This window comes from Rattus norvegicus, chromosome 3 (genome assembly GCF_021556685.1).
Source record: "Rattus norvegicus strain SHRSP/BbbUtx chromosome 3, alternate assembly SHRSP_T2T, whole genome shotgun sequence".
NCBI classification, from domain to species: Eukaryota; Metazoa; Chordata; class Mammalia; order Rodentia; family Muridae; genus Rattus; species Rattus norvegicus.
The window spans coordinates 33,504,116-33,524,655 of NC_141536.1; the positions used below are offsets into that span (position 1 = coordinate 33,504,116).

The 20,540-nt window shown below is 43.8% G+C and overlaps 1 protein-coding gene across 20 annotated transcripts in view; it reads left to right on the plus strand.

The window, feature by feature from the left end:
- The window catches only part of Lypd6b (Ly6/Plaur domain containing 6B), a 175,567-nt gene that overhangs the window by 106,485 nt on the left and 48,542 nt on the right, over positions 1-20,540 (plus strand). For 15 of the 20 annotated variants that reach the window (XM_087653068.1, NM_001395757.1, XM_087653056.1 and 12 more), the window contains 1 exon segment: positions 4,822-4,893. The exons of 2 other annotated variants lie outside the window; for them this stretch is intronic. The gene's annotated coding sequence lies outside the window, so the exon portion shown is untranslated. 20 annotated transcript variants of the gene reach the window in all.

A 20,540-nucleotide genomic window follows, 5' to 3' on the forward strand; every position in this document is an offset into this window, starting at 1 on the left:
AAGTAAGAGGGGAGTAAGAGAAAGAGGAGGGGGCAAGCAGCCTCTTTTATAGTGTCAGGCACAGCTGGCTGTTGCCCAGCAACTATGGGGTGGAGCATACCTGGCTGTTCCAGGTAGCTGTGGGGGTGGAGCTTGGACAGAATAGCAATGCTAGGGGCTAGAAGTTTAAGATGTAGCTGCCAACAGGCTCTCCTCTGCAGGGGCTCCCTCTTTAGCTGTGGATGACCATATCGTCCTAGCTGTCCTTCCACATTTATGCCTGGTACCTGATCTCCTTGGATGGTATTACCAATAGTACCATATTAGGATCTGCTATAATGACCTCATAGAACCTTAACTGCCTCTTTAAAGACCTTATCTCTAAGTAAGTCACATGTTGAAGCCTTTGGGTTAGTACTTCAGTGTGTGGGGGGGTAAAGGGGCAGGCACGGTGTATCTCCTAACACAAGGGAATTGACATTTGAACAGATGCAAGTTCAGTCTTATGAACCACGTATGAACTTTATTACCTGTTGTTTTGTTTTCTTTCAGTTATGAGTATTTAACTATATAAGGGTAGGTGCGCTTGAGTGTAGTTTCTTGCAGAAGCCAGATCTGTTGGTTGCCCTGTAGCTGTGGCTGCAGGCAGTTGTGAGTGGCCTGATGTGGGTGCTAGGAATCAAACTTGAGGCCTCTTCAATGAGCAGTGCAGGCTCATTGCTGCTGACCCATCTGTTTACCCCTGGGGCTCTAATTTTTGCAAATGGATTCAGATACATGAGACGTGAATTTTGAGTGAGGATACAGGCTGAGCATACGAAAGGCTGAATGAACTTAATGGCAGCTAAACATTGAGACAGTTGTGGAATTTAAAATTCCAGCACTGGTCCTGTGCACCTTGAATGCCTCCAGAGTGTATGTTACTAGTGTCCCTAGAGTTGGGGACCAAGCACTGAGGGCCTTCTCCTTGGGGATTCCAGTTTAGGTCACTTGTATTAGCATCTGTCCTATTTACTTTTCTCATTTCTGTGTCAGAGTAGCCAACAAAAGCAGCTTGAGGTGGGAAAGGCTTGGTTTGGCTCACAGTTTGAGGGTGCAGACCATTGTGGTGGAAATACACGGGGACAGGGAAATGAAAGAGGCCAATGGTCATGGGACGAGAGACAGATAAGGATGCCGCTGTGCAATTTACTCTCTCCTTTTTACTTAGGTGGGGACCCCACCCCATGATACATGGCGACTCACTGTATAGTGGGGTCTTCACCCAATCTAGACAATCCTTCAGACATGCCTAGTGGTTTGTTTCCATGGTAGTTCTAAGTCCCATTAAGTTGACCATTAAAATTAACCATTCTGGGCTCCCCACTTGACAAATTGCCTGGCATATAAGCATGAGGTCCTGAGTTCAGATCTCTGAAGTTGTGATAATGCTGGGGAAGGGGGCGAAGTGAAGGCAGATCCCTATAGGTCATTGGCCAGTTAGCCTGGCCAAATCAATGAGCTCTGGGCTCATTAAGAGACCCTGTTCTGCCTCAGAATACATGGTAGAGAATGGCATCCACATTGATCTCTGTGTCACATTCGCATGAATATGGGCATATGACAGACAGAAAGATACACACAGACACACACAGACACACACAGACACACAGACACAGACACAGACACACACACACACACACACACACACACACACACACACACAAATGCACACTCATAACTTCCATTTGGGCTCAGCATCTACAGCCCATAGAATATGTTTCTTGTTTTAGAGACAATAATTATTTACCTACCTATTACAGTGTCCATTTTGTCTTTATATGAAACAAGCAATCAAACAAAAAATCCCTTTCGCTCAAAAAACAATCAGTCTTATTTCTGAATTTGCCCTGGATTTGATATATAACTGAGGTGGGCATTGAGCTTCTAATTCCCCTGCCTCTGCCTCCTGAGTGCTGGGATTGCAGGTATGACTCCCCATGCCTACTTGGAAGTCAAGTCGTTAAAAACATGCATGTGGAGCCAAGCGCTCGAGTTTCCATAATTTCCTAAAATGGCTTTTCTTCTTTAAACGACATATTCCCAGCTAGCCAAATGTAAAGCAGAATGAGCCTCACCTCAGCCAAGTGCTAGCTGATGTGGATGACAGCAGATCCTCCAAGCTGGGATATTTTGTTGAACACAATAGCCTGTGTCCTCAAGGGCAGTGGTTTGAAATTCTGTTTCCAGAGTGCAAAAATGATTATTGTTGTTGTCGTTGTTGTTGTTGACGACTTCCTGGAGTCGCCTTTTGAAGCCTCCTCTGGGGCCACTTATCAGTGTCACCCTACTTCACATTATCTGTGCTTTTCTTCACTCTGGAGTGACTCCCCCGCCCAAGCGGGTTGGCCACTCCTTTTTGCTATTAAATTTTCTTGTTGGAGAGCCATGCTCACCCGAAGTTTCCCACGGAGGCTGCTTACTCTCTTTGTTTGCTATGGAGATAAGAGTTTTGAGTGGGCAGGCAGCAGGGTAGAGGCAGATGTGCTTTCTCTGTGACTTTCATAGGCCATTCTGTCTGCTGGGGTGGAACCAATGTTTCATGGTTCTGTGGCTTCTGACTTCTGGGCATCAGCCATTTTGATGGAAGCTCATTATCCTGGGAAGAGGGTCAGCAATGACACGCCAAATCGTAGGCTTGCAGACGGTGTTGATATTAGAGTTAAGAGTGTACCCTGACTACAGACTTGGGGATGCTTTAATCTCACTTCTACTTTAAATATGAAGACCACTAATTAAGATTGTGTGGAGGGATTTACCAAACCCTTAGGGAAGAAAAACTATTTAATAATTTTTGTTTCCTTGCTACCGCTGATGATTCTCTAGCTAGGGTTTGTATAATTAATTGGCTCCTGGTGGGTGTCTCTTCTGCTCTTCCACATTCACTAGTCCCAGGGTAAAGTTAGTACTTTAAAAAATTAAGACCGTTCACTTCGCAACTGCTCAGTAATTACCTGGTGGGTTAATTATATAAAAATGAGTTCCGGGATAAACAAAACATGGTATGCAGTTGAAGGACTATTATTTATATATGAGAGAGGAGTGGTATTCAGATACATGCTGTAGCATGGATGAATGCTGAGGACTCTGGGCAAATGGAAACAGTCTAGAAATGAAAGCATGACTTTGTGATTATGAACTCACCCAAGGACACAGAGTTATGGCGATCATAGACCTCAGCAGGGCTTGGGGAGCAGGAAGGGGGCTTACTGGTCAGTGGCTTCAGGGTTCCTGTTTGAAGCTATGGAACGTTCTAGAAAGGGAAAAAAGGGAAAGTAGCAACAGTGTTCAACCTTCAGTGGCATTGAGTCAGAAGCTATAAAATGGCTAATGGGTATGAGTACTTAGAAGCCTTAAAAACCTGATTCTGACACAAGAAAGGTATATAGGACATGTACACGTATAAACATACAAATTGCTTTTTTTTTTTTAAAAAAAATTCACTTAAGTGTTTATTACCTGAATTTCCAGACCTGCTTGTGACAGTTTATCTGTGGATTTACTCCTGGTTGTACAGAGAGATCTTTCATGTCATCTTCTGGCCAGGATGACAGCCTCAGACATCTGAGGTCTAATTCCCACCAAACTTTGGAGAAATCATGCTATTTATGGAAAATATTTCAAGAATCTGGAATCCCTTAATCCTTCTAGAAGTAGTAATTTTATCCCTGGAACAAGCCAGATGATCAGGTTGCTGAATGCTTTCTGCTTGGGTGGGATTTGTTTTCCTGTTTGTACCCCTTGCTAAATCATGCTTGTGCTGTCCCCCGTCCCCCATGAAGCAAGTATATAAAGTTAGCTCTTCCTTTAAAAAAAGTTAGATGACATATTAGTTAGGGTCCCTTCAGAGAATCCTGTTGGTGACGATATAAAAGAGGGATTTATTTTAAGGACTGTATCGGGTCTGGCAAATATGAAGTTCCAAGAATGGGCCAGTGAGCTGAGGTTCTGCAGAAAAGCTGTTATTGACATGCTGAGTTTCATAGTAATTTAGACGCAGAGTTCCTTCTTGAGGGGCTTAGCTTTTCCTCTTAGATTCTCCTTGATTGAATAGAAAGGTGATTCACTGACTCAAACGTTCACACATTGTTAAAAAAAAAAAAAGAAAGAAAAGGATATTCCCTCCACATCTGGACTGATGTTTAACAATGAGCACCAATATCCTTAGCCAAACTGTCCAAAGAACTATCCTAGATAGGGATGTGTCAATCACAGAATCATCTTTAACCGGGCATATAACCTGTCTGTTCTATTTGCTCCTTTGAGTGCTCGCAGAGGGATATTCCAGTTCCCTCCCACCCCCTCATCTAGGTTCAAGTCTCATGTTGTCATTATTTCATCAGCTGGGTAGGGATGTCTTCCAAACCGAGGTGGGTTAAGTGGTATAGAGTCTCCATTGTGGATGGGTTGGAGGTGTGACTGCAGCAGCCTGCCAAATGGGCTGGTGTAAGTCCGTTCTATGGTGAGTTCTGCCAGTCAGCCTTTTGGGAATCAGCCATTTTGTGGAGGGATTTGATGGGGTGCATGATTTCACTATTATTGCATCCCCAATTAGCCGGGGCCCAGGTGTGTGTTAATAAAGGTTAGCTCACTCTCTGTTACACCAACGACCCCACCTTGACTTGATTCCAGGGGTTTTGTGCATTTGATATTGTTTGATTCATTATGTGGTTGCTGCTCTATTCTGAAATGTCTTCAGACATCTGGAGACGACCTTTGTTGTTGTTGTTAGAAAACATCTCAGCAGCTGAAGGATGGCACTGAGCAGTGGCAGCTCTGACTTAGTCCTTTTCTCTCTGGTAGACTGGCTACTTCGTTTGATGCAGACCTGTTCCCTGCGGCTTAGAGACTGACTACCAGGCTGTCTTTCTTAAGGTAAGAACTTTGCTATTACAGACACCCCTGGGGCTTCAGTTAGAAGCTCTGGCTTAGCCTGCTGGGCATCCATACAAACTCTTGCATGTCTTGGAACTCTGCGTTCTCCGGTTTGCCAGTTTTCTGCCCGATTCTAACTTGCTTCTGTTTACTGTTCTGTGGTTCTGGGACTTGGAATACTAGTTTGGGCTTGCTCTATTTTTGTTCAGAACAGGAGGAAGTCTGCAAGCCCAGGGACTGCTTGGTGGATTAAAGACATCTCTGGTATTGCAGAAGTCACGTATTTGATTAATTAAAAGAGAACTAACCTAAGGTGACCTTCATAGATCATGGAATCTATGTGGGGTGAGGAGTGGTACTTGCAATGGTCCTATCAAGGGAAATAGACTCTGAATAAACTCAGTGTGTATGAATACTAATTATTGAATGCTCAGAATTCTCAGATTTTTAAATGGTAAGGTTTAGGAATGACCCAAAACAGGACCAAAGTGTTGTTCCAACGAAGAATCGATGAGCATAAATATAAGCACATTTCAAGCTCTACATTTATTCATAATGTCTTTCACTTGATTTTGGTCTTCAGTGTGGTGTTTAACACAGAGGCTGTCCAGATTAGGTTGCTAGCCCCGACCTCCATTTTGCCAGGTGAAGAGATCAAAGCAGAGGCTGGTTTGCAAAGCAGAGCCCGAGGTCAGGCTGCAACTGCCATGCAATGCCTTTTGTGGCTATGCAGGCTACTTCTATTCTGCCTAGTGGTCCCTCCCTGGCTGTTAGGAATGCCAACCCCTAACCCCGAGGGCTCTGACTGGCAAACAGACCTCCTACCTTGTGTTTGAAGGAGGAAAGAAGGAAGGCAAGCACCTAGAGGAAGTTGTCTGAGATCCTGAGGTGATTGGGCCTGGGCCATGTTTACATTTCTTTTCTTGTCCAGAGAGCAGATTGAACTATTAGCATCAGTGTTTGTTAATGGTAATTACACGTTTCAAGTACAAAGCAGGATTCTGTAAAATGTCTGGTAGGATGCCTTTCTCTTTGCCTTTGTGAATAAATGACATTATGCTGCTCTAATTAGGCTCAGGAAGACTAGAGAGTATCTGTGTGCTATCATCAGTTTTCCCTAGGGGAAGAGGGAGGGTGGGGCATCAACTGTTACTCCAGTTTATGAGGGTGCTACTAGTTGTCCTCCACATGTGCAGCTCAGAGAGTTGAAGGTCCAGCTATGAGACATGGGGGTGGAGGCCATCTTCTAAGGCAAAGAAAAATCTCTTGTCACAGTGTTAACCATAGCACTGGGAACATCATAAACACCATGGTAACAATAAACATAAAGAAACAAATAAATAACCAAACGTAAAGAACATAAATATTAAATAAATAAAAATTAAAAATGATAAGGTGGTAAATAAATCTGTAATTCGACTGCTGACCATCATCCGCATCACCACAGCTAACATTTTCCTTGGGTACCAGACTAAAGTGTTATACTTGTGGTTCTCTTGTAATCATCATGGCGTTCTTGGAAGGTAGATTCTATTAACACCCATGTTTCATAGATGAGAACACAGAGTCACCCAAAGGTAGCCAAGCCTCAAAATGTCAGAAATGGGATGTGGCTAGCAGAACATCCCAGGACAGGGCCAGCCTAGACATTGGAGGATGGCTCACTGGATTCCACTCTTACCTTGTGCCTGGCCATGTGTCCCTGACTACCACTGTCAGTAGTCTGTCTAAGCTCCACCCCCACAGCTACCTGGCAACAGTCAGGTATGCTCTGCCCCATAGTTGCTTGGCAACACCATTTGTGCCTGACTATAAAGGGGGCTGCTTGCCCCCTCCTCTCCTTCTTGCTCTCTCTTGCTCTTTGTTCTCTTCCCTTCCCTGCTCTTCCCCTTGTCCCTTCTCTGCCCATCTCCCCTCTTTCCCCTGACGTGCTCATGGCCAGCCTTTCCTCTCTTCCTCTACTCTTCTCTCATTAAGCCTCTCCACATGGAACCATAATGGTTTGATGTGCTTTGTCCAGGCGTGAGCCGAGATTTAAACCCTAACACTGGTGACAACCGCTGGCACTTTATCTATTCTTCACTGGGAAACATCCCAAAGTTTTAATTATGTCTATGTAAGAAAGTTTCAGTCATTTTGATTAGCAGAGAACAGAAGCTCTCTGGGACTGCTTGCTCTCTTGGTACCATGTATCTGCAGCACAACAGTTAGATGGCTTCTTGTAACCTGCCCCCTAGATTCTCACCTGGTGACCTTTACTTTGCACTGGTTTGCACATATCCTGAACACATCTGCCCACCTTACAAAGACTCATGGAATAAAACAACTATGATTGACCCTAGATATAGGTCTGCCTGGCCTTATATTCTATCATGGCTCAGAGGAGGAAAGCCCCCTACTACCGCCATGTCTTCCTTTAAAGACCTACATTGGAAAGTTTACCTCCTTTGCCCCACATCTGGTTATTAACTGGCCGTAGCTTTTCTCGAGTTGCTGTGCTGACTGCAGTGACCTCGCTGACCTCAGGCAGGTGGGATGAGAGCTGGGAAGCTCCACATGGTGATTGGTAAATGTGCTGGCAGATAGACAGGTGTCCTGGTTTCATGTGTGTGGACCTGTGCTAGAAATGCTACCGATGATAAAGCCTCGTTTGTGCAGGCCTATCATCAGTTATGTGTTGCTTAACACAGCACCCTGTAGCTGTGCTTAAAACAACAACTGTTTTATTTGCTTGTGGTTCTGTGGGTTTACGACTGGGGCTAGGCTCAGCTAGGTGCTCCTTCAGCTCGTATCAGGTGGGCCATTCTTCCCATGGCACTAAACCAGTACCTGGGAGGTGGGATTTAGGACAGACCTTTATAAACTCCCTCTATTCATGACCACGTTTTCCGGAGAAGTTTTTACATGACTCAATCATATAAGCATATGAAATAGGTATAGAAATCAAAGTTACTAACAATAAGTTGGGAAGAAATTCATTTCAAAACAATTCTTTCAAGTACATATAATTTTGCCATTTATTAAAAACGAATGCATATTTGCATACCGGTGAGATAGATGTTTTCATTTGTCAAGCACAATAAAATCCAAAGCCATACTAATTTGATATTTACATGCTAAGGAATGACAGCAGGAAAATATTAAGAGTTTTTCTTTTCTGTAATTAAACTGTTAATGTTTCTTTGTTGGTTTGTTCTGAGTGAAGGTATGTATCAAGCTTATGTAGTTGAGGATCATCTTGAACTCCGATCCTGCTTCTGTTTCCTAAGTGATGTGATTACAGGCTTGTTCTACCAGGCCCAACTTAAACCATTAACGTAAGGGTCCATGATTCACCAAAGAATGATACCCCAGACTCAAATAGTAGGTAAATGCAATGAGTGTTTTATTCTGCAGAAGTCCAGCATGCTGGGGTCTCCCATTACCAAGTTAGAGAGACCCTGAAGTGAGCTCACAAGCCCAATTTAAAGACATTTAGGGGAGCTCTGGGGTAGGTGGGCTTTGTCTTACTCTATCTCTAGTCAAATGGAGTAGTGAGAAGCAGGGAAAGCATAGAACAGAAGTTCAATCTGTAACTGACTGTGATCAATCAATTGAGATAACTCACTACCTTTGGACCAGCCTGTCTCATTTCTCTCATTATGTTCCGATCAGAGTAGAAAACTTTGTATGTACACTAAAAACACCGTTATTCACAACATTCAGTAGTCAAATCTGAGCCATTGTGTCTCATGATTCATTGGTGGTTTGTGGTATGACAACACGCTCAGTGCACAGTGCCCACGATGCATGTTCAGAGGCAAAGCCACAATGAGATTGGAAAATACAACCTGGGCTAGCACTGCCACCATGGCTTCACTGTGTATTCAGCCTCACCTTTGCCTCACTGGTCAGAGAGTGTTAGTGTAAGGCCAGATTCAAGGGGCTGGGGGCTGGAAATAGACCCTACCTCTTCTTGGTGCTAGCTACAAAGTATTAATTGCCATTTAGAATACATCAAGAGACTCTTAGCTTTGATATAAAAGTTAAGATATAAATATAAAAGCTTTGATATAGAAGCGTAGCTTTAATAACCTTGATATAAAGTGGCTTAAAGCATTGATTTTTGAACAGTCTTCGAGTAAGGATGAAGATCTAGAAAACAGAGGTCTTCAGCAGCGTACCTATGCATACGGTAATAAAAATTCTACTCACATCACCAATAGTAACATTACCAAGGCACAGCCTGTTTCCCAGCAGAGCTAACGGGCCAGGATTGGCCACACTCCCTCCATAATTAAAAGAGGCAAGTAAATAGTAAAAGCAAAGAAAGGAGATTTATTTAGTATGGTCATATTGGCAAGAGGGACAAGCCAATCCAGAGACACCTGAAATCCATCTCTTGGGTTCTTAAAACGAGGGTAAAATAGAAGGTAAAGGATGCCTCTATCTATCTATCTATCTATCTATCTATCTATCTATCTATCTATCTATCTATCTATCTATCTATCTATCATATGTATTAAGCAGTCCCAGAAAGATCTGGTTCTGCCCATCATTGATCTATCATGATCTCAGCTCTAGACTTTCTTCTAACATATTCTAAGTTGTCAGCACTATGTAAAATCCCTTCCCTGTTTCTGGCATCAGCCCCATCCCCGTTCAACCATCTCCTTTTCTCACCATTAGTTTCTTAAGGGCATTTCTAGTTCACAGGGGCACCTTGTTTTACTAGTCCAGCAGTCCAGATAGCCGAAGGAGAAACCCAAAGTTCTTGGAATGCCCTCATTCCTTCGGGGATGATGGTAGCAATAATATTGCTCATACTGTATGCCAACAGGAGTTGAGGTCTTTTGCATATCAAATTCATTTAATCATTATAAAATATTTTGAAAAACTTTTTTTTTAGGGTGAGAAAAGCAAGAGAGGTTAAGTAGCCACACTTGGCCGTACATCTACTAAGTGCCAGAGACTGGAGGCTACCCAGAGGTGCCAGACTCTGGGGAATGAACTTGAGCCCTAGCTGCCTCCCCAGTTAATGGAAAGCAAATCTCCGAGTTCTAGTAAAGCTCTCTTGGATTGTGATTTGTTTTGTTTTGTTTTGCTCTGCTTTGTTTTCCCAGAGACGTTGGAGTTAGCTGTTTGGTGAGATAGCTAAATATTTCTGGGCACACCCTTGTGACTTGAGATAGGTCACATGGTAAGAGAAACTGAATAGAAATCATAAAGGTGTTTGTGACCTGAATTGAACAGAACACATTCTCCCGGGCCCACCAGTGTCTCCCAGAGTGTGGCTGCTTGGAGTGCTCTCCTTCTTGTGTTGCTAGAGAGGCATTTGAAGAATAAAACTGTTTAAGGACAACCCCCACAGGCTCTCAAGTAGCCTCTTAATTTTGGTTTATGCTCATCAGACTCAACCCCAAAGAATGTTGTATTTGTTTAGCATTTTGTTTATGGACTATCCTGGGGAAAGGGAAGTATACTGATAGCCCTTTTAAATACATTATTCGTGGAAATAATTCTCTAGATAGAATAGGTGGTGTAACTGAGGAAAGTGTCCTAGTCCCCATTCTGAGGTCATTTTTTTGCCCCCTTAAAGCAGCCCATAACACATATCTTAGCAACTGACTCTCAGCCACATGCTCATGTGGAGGAGTTTAGCATATTCTTAGCTGCCAGGATCAGGCCTGTGTCCCTGAGGTCTCTTTCTGGATTTCTCATTTTGCTTCCTTATCACCAGTGTAAGACTCAGTGGAAGTCACTTTACCAGCCTGGTTTCTGTCTCCCTCAAATCCTTCTGTGGTGTTCTGACTGCTTAGCCTCCTGCTATTATCCTGGTCATGTTGACTCGGGCTAGCGTCAGATCCCTGTGGCTGCAAGGGACTTGCCATATAACCCCTGCATAAGTCAGAACCTGCATGTTTCCACACATAGCCCCTCAAGCTAGAATATACCAGAAGACAGGCAAATCGATATGCACAACTCCCAACTCCAAGATAACACAGGCAGGATCTAGGGAGGGCTATGATGCTCACAGCTTATCCCTTCCACTACCTTCCCTTTCCTGAGGAACTGCTGCAGAGGATAGATCTGTTGGTCGTCAGACATGAAATCCGAAAGATAGTTTTCTCACACCAGTGGAAACTCTGCCGCCCTCATCATCATCTTTTCCTTCAGCTAATCTTCAGCGTATATAATCCTCTCCTGCATTAAGTACTTCCTGTGGATGCTTGCTTCTTTTTCCCTCCCCTTCACAAACCAACTGGAACCGTGTGTCCCCAGCAGAGAAATTGAAAGTGGCCAGGCAGGTCTCCACAGCAGGACTTAAGCTGCTATTTCCAAACAGTGCTTTGAGGTTGCTGTTACAGCTGAGCTACTCAGCCTGCCTGGAAGACAGAATGGCTCTGGACCACACCACAGGCCGGAAAGCGGTGGCGTCTTCTTTAGAGCCTTTGGGGCTGTTCGATCCCTGCTATAAACTTAACTGCTTCCTGGACCGCATTAGCTTCCTCCTGTTTGGCTAAGCATCAGTCCCTGAGTCTCTGCTTCAGGACACACACGCCCCTTGATTCATGCATTTGCCTTTGGAGTTTGCTAACACTGCTGGTTGATGGGGGTGGGGGTGGGGGTGGGGGGTACATGGTTCTTGTTGAGTACTATGAGCGACATAAATGTATCTAAGACCTGGAGCTGAGGAGATGGATGTGAATAGGCATGTATGTGGTTTGTGGGTATGCGTATGGAGGGAAGGTAGGTGAGACACCTCCCAGCCTTCTGGGACAGCAAGTGAACAGGCATGATTTAGTAGGCTTAGAAAATTGTGGTTCACCTCAGTGTACCCATTGGATACATGAAAAAGTCCTCTTGTCTTCTGAAGGGGCTTTACTAGGCTAATCCCCATGGAGGATGCTTCAGGCACGGCTTGCCTTAATGTCACTGCAGCGTGACTCACTCTAGGGTTGCTGTGTTTAATTAGTCCCCTTTCTTGTTGATTTTATGACCGAGGTTATAGGAAGAGAAGACTTTGGAGTTTTTGGAGGTTCCCCCACAAGTCAAAGTCATTGCACAATAATAAACAGACAGGGCATTAGAGAAGAAAAGAGCAGAGAACTTGTTTAAGGCTGAGGCTTGGCAGGGATCACTGAGCTGAGGAGGGCTTTGTGTAGTTAGAACGCAAACATCAGCACATCATCCACCTATTGGTTTGGGCCTACAGTCATGGCCACTTTTGCCATCTGTTTACTATCCTCACAGACTCTGTTGTCAAAGGTGGTCACCAAGGGTCCAACCAAAGTGCGGCACTCTAATGGTAACCTTACACTGCTCTGGATGTCCATCCTCAGGGAGTCTGAAGTAGAGACAGAAGTTTCTCATGTAAGTAAGACAAGCCCATGCTTGAGCTGCCTGTCCTCATTAGGACCGTGCTCCATATTTAACTCCTCAGTACTGAACTTTGTCTAATTATTAGCTCTGTTCCCATCTCGCTCCATTCTCTGAAAAGGAGAGAGGCTGTTACTCCTCAAGTGCAGATCTTCAGGATCTCCCCGCAAAGCAAATAGTGGGTTTGTTTGGATGACAGGTGACCTTCAGCTGTGCACGGAGCAGGGCCTGGCTTCAACTGATGGCCAAACCATTCCTTAGATTTACATTGGAGCCCTTAGACATATACATGGAGGGTCACCAACATAACCCACTGAGTCTGTTGGTTATTGCCCACTCTACTGTAATGTGAGGAAACATGTAGTAACATGTAACTTTATAGCTCCTAAGGCAGTGGACTTTCTATATTTTATGGATCCTTTATTTGGAGTTAAACAGCAGTTTAATATACTTCTCCTCCACAAAGAATAATTTCTAATTCTAAAAAGAATTTCTTATAAGAAATTAGAATAGTTAGAAAATTGTGGGGGTGGGGAGACAAAAGGCATAGGGAAATCTCCAGGGCATTCTCTGGCCTGCTCTGGTTCTGACTCTGAAAGGGGCAAGGTTCCTTAGCAGTTGCCAAGTTGTAAAACCGTCCTGCCAGGTTTGAAGCTTTTATTTTCCCTTGTCAACATACTTGTTTACTCGGTGTCAATAAGACCTTGTGTTAGCTTTATACAAAGGATTCCTGAAATAACGGAGTCAGTGACAGAGTACAGAAAAACCAGTGTGCTCTCTCGGGCTTTCTCTCCAGCAGTGCGACAAATGTGCCCTCTGGTGTGCCTCACTGATGTCCTGTCCATCTCTGTTATCACCTAAGGCCCCAAGGATAGTTCGGTAAAAGCTTTCTTTGAATTGAGAGCTGAGCTACAAATCTTGAATACGTGGGTTTAAGATGTTAGACAGTAAAGTGACATTGATTTATTTGTTCAGTTCTTGGCTGGCCTGAGAAACCTGTCCTGTCAGGCAATGAGCAACTGCTCTTATCCTAACTAGTGACTTCAAGAGAACATTACACATCTCCTCATTATTATTGCCCTGAGTCATCCAGGATGCAGTATGGGTTTCCACTGAATAGGAATATTCAGACAATGGGCATGGAGAACCAAAGTTCCTATTGAATATTGTAAGTTGCATATGCATCTGGAATATGGAGTCATGGTTCATTCTGGAGAGATATTCCAGAGAATATCATGCCATGTTTCCATTTGAGAAGTGGCATTGGCCATATTGTCAGAAGTAGCCCTGTGAATGACCAGTGTACAACAACAAGGGGCATCTGACCTCTCTAGCCTTCCTGCGGCTGCTCCCATGAACATAGGTGTAGCCCTTAGTATAAAATGTGGGCTTCTGAGTATTGTTATGTACTGATAAAATAAATCAGTGGCAATCTTGGGAAGCTCTTTTAAAGCTTGTGACAATGTTGACTGTCTTGTGCCATCATAGTGGAATTCTACTGAAAGGCCACCAAAGGAATTTCCATTTTATATATGTCACCTCTTCTGTCATGTCCCAGCTCTGTGCTATCCTTAGGTCCTTCTGTATAGGCCTCAGATGGAAAAATTGAGACTAAACTCTTCTAGACCTAGTTCGGATGTCTGTGTAGTTGTAGAAAGCAATATTGGTTAGTAAGTGTGTCTGGTTTATTTGGAAGCTCGGTCCCTTTGTAAATTCTTAATTCTTAATATTTATGGTCATCATAGACTAGAGAAATGTAGTTTTCAGCAGAAGCTGTATCTGAGGCTTAGTTGAGCCATTATGTGTCTGCAGGAAGGACAGCTTGATGGTTCAAGCATAAAGACTATATTCAAAGAGGATGCTGGCTGTGAGCTTGTGGGTTAATGGAAATCCTACCTCTTCTGCAAATTCTTACCTAATCCTTCTCAGGTTTAAATAAAACCCACAGTTGCTATTATAACAGCTACCCTGACACCCTTCCTTACCTCCAGGCACTTGAGATACATCACTAAACAACAATAGAATTAATCCAAGGCCCTTTAGACAGGAGAATGAGTGCCTTGGGGGCAGGAGCCTGTCTCCATCTTCAATTCCAAAGACTGGGAAAAAAAATAAATGTTTTATAGAAGGTATGATGGAGTCATTAGTAGCTGTGAAAAGAAAAGAAGCTGTAATCCAGAAGGCCTGGTGTTTGGCGGCTTGTCCTGCAGGGTCAGTGAAATAGGAATCTGCTCTCTGCAGAAACAGCCACCCTGGAGATCGTGAGTCAGGCCAGCCCGGGAGACAATAATGTGTGCCCTGCAGCGGGTTCATTTTTACCGCTGTTCTATTCCCGTGTTGAAATAGGAAGGCTCAGCCCAGAAAAATGCTAAGGAAACAAAACCAACTCTTTTATTACTCCTACAACATTTATAGCCAAGTCCCATTCGATGCCCTTTTCCTTGGGGCACCCTGACAGGCATTTTAATGATTTATTTTCTTTTTCACAACCAGAAGACAAATAAAATATTTTATCACCTTTTGGGTGGACTTGATGTCTTTCTCTTCATTTCATCATTCTCTGGGTCTATAAAACTCTGCTTACCTTTCCGTTTTTATAACTCACGGGTAGGAATTCTGTTTACCTCATTCCTTATGTGTTGTTGCTACTTGTTGTTGTTTTTTTAACATGATTTTTTTTCTTCTTGGTTCTATAGCCCCAGCCTTTTTTTTTTTGTTTTGTTTTATTTTGCTTTTATGTGTGAACGTGGTGGTTGAGAGCTGGGGAAGACGGAAAAAGAGATTTATAAAACGTCCCATGTTCGCAATACTGCAACAGGGACAGCAGAAAAAGGCCTTGGGTAAGAAAACTCATTTCCAGTTTGATTCTCCACTCTTTAGAGGTATGAGAAGTCCATTTCTGTAAGTTTGGGGTGATTGGTGCTGACGTCATGTTGGTTGAAGGAGAGAATGGCCCACTACTGGGATTCTCTGGGTGGGTTCCTTTCTGGGATCTAAAATGGAAGCCAAAGATTGTGGGTGTCTGTAGCATGGTGGCAACTCCCCAGCTCCTTCTTTCTGCCTGTGGTTCACCTCTGCCTCATAGTCCGTATGCCTCCTTATGTCAAGAGGGTTTATAGTCAGACCAGCGGCCAGACATTACCTCTCAAGGTGACTATGAGGGTGTTTGTAATTTAGTACCTGTCCTTCCCCAAGATGAGCACCATCCCATCCAGTGAAGGTCCAAATAAAACAGAAGATAATGGAAGGTTGGATTTCTACTCCTTCTGCTTGGCTACCATGAGGTAACATTGTCTGGCCTTGGTGACCCTGTGTTAAGAGACTTTAGGCTCAGACTGAGATTTACACCACCAGCCTTGGGCCATCAGGTCTTTGAACTACACGATCAGATTCTCAGGCCTCCATCTTGAAGATAGTTGATTTATATGTGTGTGGTTGGTTCTATTTTTCTAGAGACCCTGACTAAGATATTCATAAGAACAATTGTGCCTGGTCGAGATATTCTAATCTCAAGATGAGACTCATTTGTGCTTTGCTGGATGTTAAGAAGACGTGGTGTTTGCCAATTATCTCTAACATTTGTCCAAATTAATCTGTCTGGTGAAACCTTGGCCATTCTGAGTTTACTTGTTTATTCTTTGAACCAAAGTGTATAACTTTAAATTTAACCTGGTGTTGTATTTAGCTTGATGCCAAGCCTGTTATTTAAATTTTATTTTGTAGATCTTGACTCCTGGGTATAGCATGCTGGCTGCCCTTCCTGGCTTGATGCCATCCTTAGGCCGATAAGAAGTCTTCTTATCATTACTCAAGTAGTCGATAAAAATGTCAAAGAGAATGAATAAAGACAAGGTTCTATGTCTTGTGCTGGGCAGTGTTGAAGCTTGTCTGTTAAAAATGTTATTTGGCAGCTCAAAATTTGCCATTTCTTCCCTACAGATACAAATGTCATATAGTGCCCTGTTTTAACAGGGTTCTGTGTCAAACTGCACTGATGTGATAGCTTGGAACCATGTAATGGGAAGGCAGATTGTCAGGCAATATTTTAATTTACTGTCTTATTTCTCATCAATCTCTTCTTCCTTTTGTGTTTGTTCACAAACCAACTGCTTCTTTTTTTTTTCCAGAGCTGGGGACTGAACCCAGGGCCTTGTACTTGCTAGGCAAGTCTCTACCACTGAGCTAAATCCCCAACCCCAAACCAACTGCTTCTTAACACGCACCTCTCTTTATTAATCCAGAAAAATGTTGGTTTGAGAATCTTCAGTATCATGACTAGTATCCAAAATATATAAGGACTCAGTGTAAGACATGGTGCTTGCCTTCAAAGTGTTACAGTTAAGAGAAAGGAAAAAATATATAGAATTATAACACTCTGTTGGTAAATATACACAAGCATTTATTTGTGTGACTTACACAATAAAGGTGGAGTCTTATAAATAATATAGTAAATATAATGCCTAATAAGTCTACATCTGAGACAATAAGCAGTGTGCAACACACGTTGAAATTAGACCAACACTTAGAATTCAAATCTTTGATAAGAACATGTAGAAAATGTCTTCTCACCACGTGCCCCTAACAGCTGACATCCAGCCAGCTTTACCTTGAATGTCTTGGGTGCTTTCATCCTGGGTGAATAATTTGCATATTTGAAGTAGACCATGCCAGCAGCATGCTAGTTCTACAGATAAAAGATGGTGTTTCAGTCACTCCCAGAGGCACAGTGTGTTTTGTAGTTGCTGGTAGGATTCTCAGCAGTGGTCTGAAGAGAAATATCCTCAAAGCCTTGAGCTGAGTGGGTCTGCTCAATGCTACAACAGGAGAGCAAACCTGGATACCCAGTTGCCACTGTCTTCAACCACAATCCCCTCTGCTTCTCTTTTGTGGCAGGGAACACGTCCTGTTTTCGTGGTTGGCTGTCTGTTTCTATCAGCTGGGAAGGCAGTTGGCTAACTTGCTCACTCACAAAGATGCTTTGGATTCTGCTTCCGGTGTCCTGGCAGTAATGAGAGAGGGTTATTGTATTCGGGTGCTCACGGTCTTCTTCCATCTAGTGGGTTCCAGCTGTCTATTCCCCACTCACTTTGTATGGAGCTAGGTGTCTTCCCTTTTGTAAAGAAAATAAATGAATGTAAATTATCAGGGGCAGTGAAACACTGGATGCTTTGCCTGGAGATCTACTGGGATGGGATGAGATGGTGCACCCTCTGGGAATGCCTGCCAGCACTTCATTCTTCAGAGAACTTCTGCAGGGCCTGTGCAGAGCCTGTTCCTAGGGTTGAGGTTGGCTCAGCTGAATGGGCCACACCTAACAAAGAACTCGGACAGGGTCTTCTTACACAGCCTGGACTGTCTCCTTGCTGCCAGACTGTTCCTACAATGGACAGTGAGAACCCTGGAGGACAGGTCTCATTGGCCAAGTGCTTAGTAGTTACCAGGCATTGTGCAAAACACCGTCATCTTCTCTCTTCATTCCTTGAATTTGCTTCTCACCAGAGACCTGAAGTATAACTTAGACCATCGTACTGAGGCTAGAGGGGGATTTGAGATGTCAAGAAGCTAGCAGTTTCTAAATGAACATCAGCCCTAAATTCAGGGTCTGAACAAGATATTCCAGACTCTGGCTAAATCCAGAACGCATTTATCCTCATAAGTAGCTTGCCATGTTCAGTAAGGCTGTATATTTAATCCTTGGTCTTCCTTTCCTTTCCCTCTTTCCTTCCTCCATTAATGTCAGGGCCTTAATATTAATTTTTGATTTTTTGGAAAAAAAAAAAACCCTACATTTCAAGGACAGTACCTCATTACCTGAGCACTGGAGGTCAGTGGCAATTTAAGTAAAAGTGAGTTTCTTTCTCTTTACTCTGGCTTCCCCTGTTGGGAGGCTAAGCAGTGATCCCAGCCCTGGTCCTACCCCTGGCCCTGGCCCTGGCCCTACCCCTGGCCCTGACTGGCCCTGGCTCTGTCACTGGCACTGGCTCTGCAATGCAGTCCTATGCACAGCGAGTGGGTCAGAGTCTCCGAGAATGTTTTCCCCAGCAGTTCTAGACAGACACTGGCCGCAAGCTCACCTTGCGTTTGAAATTTTATTTTCCGTTAAACATCAGAAATGCCTTCCTTTCTGGTCCTAGCACATTGTCAACATGATCTTCTCAGCCCGATGACTGTTTTATGGGCTTCTGGAAGCCTGTTGCTCTTCTTTCTCAACCATGGTACGTTCCTGTGCTTATTCTCGTCAGTAGGTCTTCTCAATAAATCCATCAAAGGCTGGGCCAGTCTGCACAAAGCACGCCTCCCACCTTCCTGGGAGGATTGAAGTGCAGTCTTTAGAGCTTGCCTGGATGGAAATTACTTCTCTTTATTAGGTGAAGCATGAAAGTATACATCTGTGCGTTCCATTCACGTATGGCTACTGCCGTGGTAGGGAGATTACATATTGTTTCTTCGTGAGCTAATTAGTAGTTTTCCAAGTTTGGGAGTGGGGAAGAAAAGCTCAGGGTCTACACGGTGATGTAAGAATCATTGACCTGTAGCAAGCAGGGGATAGAAGTGCATTCTGGGAGTCCTACTTTCCTGCCTGTAGTGATGTTTAAGCGCCAGTTGTTTGGGAAGAATGGAAAAGGGCAGTCTGGGAATTGAGTTGCTAGGGTGGTGATCCAAGAGGCTTATAGTCTCCCCCACAATTACAGGCCTTTGACAGAAATCAGAAATCTCCGAAGTGATGCAGATGGGTTTTAGCAGCCACACAAGATATTTTACCTCTTGGACCAAGTTCTTTCATTCCAGTAGCTCTTAGCAGCTAGTTGGCAGTGCAGATAACTGTTGTAAAATCTGGATTTTTTTTTTCATGTGAATTGCTTGTGAAGTCTACAGAGCTGTGTGATTTATTAAGTAGATTTTATATTTCGAACAGGGGAGATTAAAGAGACAAGCTCTACTGCTCCGATCAGCACATATGCCACTGATGTAATTGTTTCTCCAGATTTTTAACTGGGGTGTATTTCTGTTAGCAGGGTTTGTTCCCGGTTTGTTATTTTTTTTTTGGTTCTTTTTTTTGGAGCTGGGGACTGAACCCAGGGCCTTGTGCTTCTTAGGCAAGCGCTCTACCACTGAGCTAAATCCCCAACCCCCCGGTTTGTTATTTTTTTTTTGAAACCACACATTCTAGAGATTCAGACACTAATCAGTTTGCAGAGAGCTGCCAATTCCTATCCTCCTGTCTCTTGCCACCAGCAAAATCTCCAACCAAGCCTCGCTTCTCTGCATCTTCTCTCCTGAAGGGGGATTGTACTATCTTGGGGGTGCAGCTCTTCCGGACCGTCAACTCCAACATCGCTTGCTTTCTCCAGCTTTTCTGAATTAAGAGAAAATACCCCAGCTGCTTCACAATTCTTTGTGTTGCTAGATAATTCACCAAGCTGGTAAGAAAAAAAAAAATTCAGCATTGAGTTTAGACATAAACTGCTACATCTTCAGTAGAAACTTGCCACAAAATTTTATCACCTTTATTTATTTTCCCTGACAATGAGAAAAGGGAAGGAGATTTGTATGCTGGGAAATCTGCTTCTGGCTGACTGGAGAGGAGGCAGCTTCTGCTTTGCCTAACTTCTCTCCAGAAGATTTAATCAGTGTGAGGCGTCAAGAAAGAAGGATGCTCTTGCTTCCTGAAGACGCTTTGTCTGAAATGATAAACACAGTGAAGGTGACAGCAGGCCCGCATGCAAAGTGAGGGGACTCTTGTTTACGACTGGAATGCACAAAGACAGACTTACCAGGGGTTTTGTGCACCCCCCCTCCACCCCCAGACTTCCTGTTGCTGTGACTGCAATAGTCAACTATGCTGTTATTCGTGGAAAACCAGCCAAGCTGAATAATTCCTCACGCTTAGGTGCTTCGAGGTAGCAATTCTTTGGTAACGGTAGGAGTCCAGGCATTGGTAACGGTAGGAGTCCAGGCATGGGTAACGGTAGGAGTCCAAGCATTGGTAACGGTAGGAGTCCAGGCATTGGTAACGGTAGGAGTCCAGGCATTGGTAACGGTAGGAGTCCAGGCATTGGTAACGGTAGGAGTCCAGGCATTGGTAACGGTAGGAGTCCAGGCATTGGTAACGGTAGGAGTCCAGGCATTGGTAACGGTAGGAGTCCAGGCATTGGTAACGGTAGGAGTCCAGGCATTGGTAACGGTAGGAGTCCAGGCATTGGTAACGGTAGGAGTCCAGGCATTGGTAAGGGTAGGAGTCCAGGCATGGGTAACGGTAGGAGTCCAGGCATTGGTAACGGTAGGAG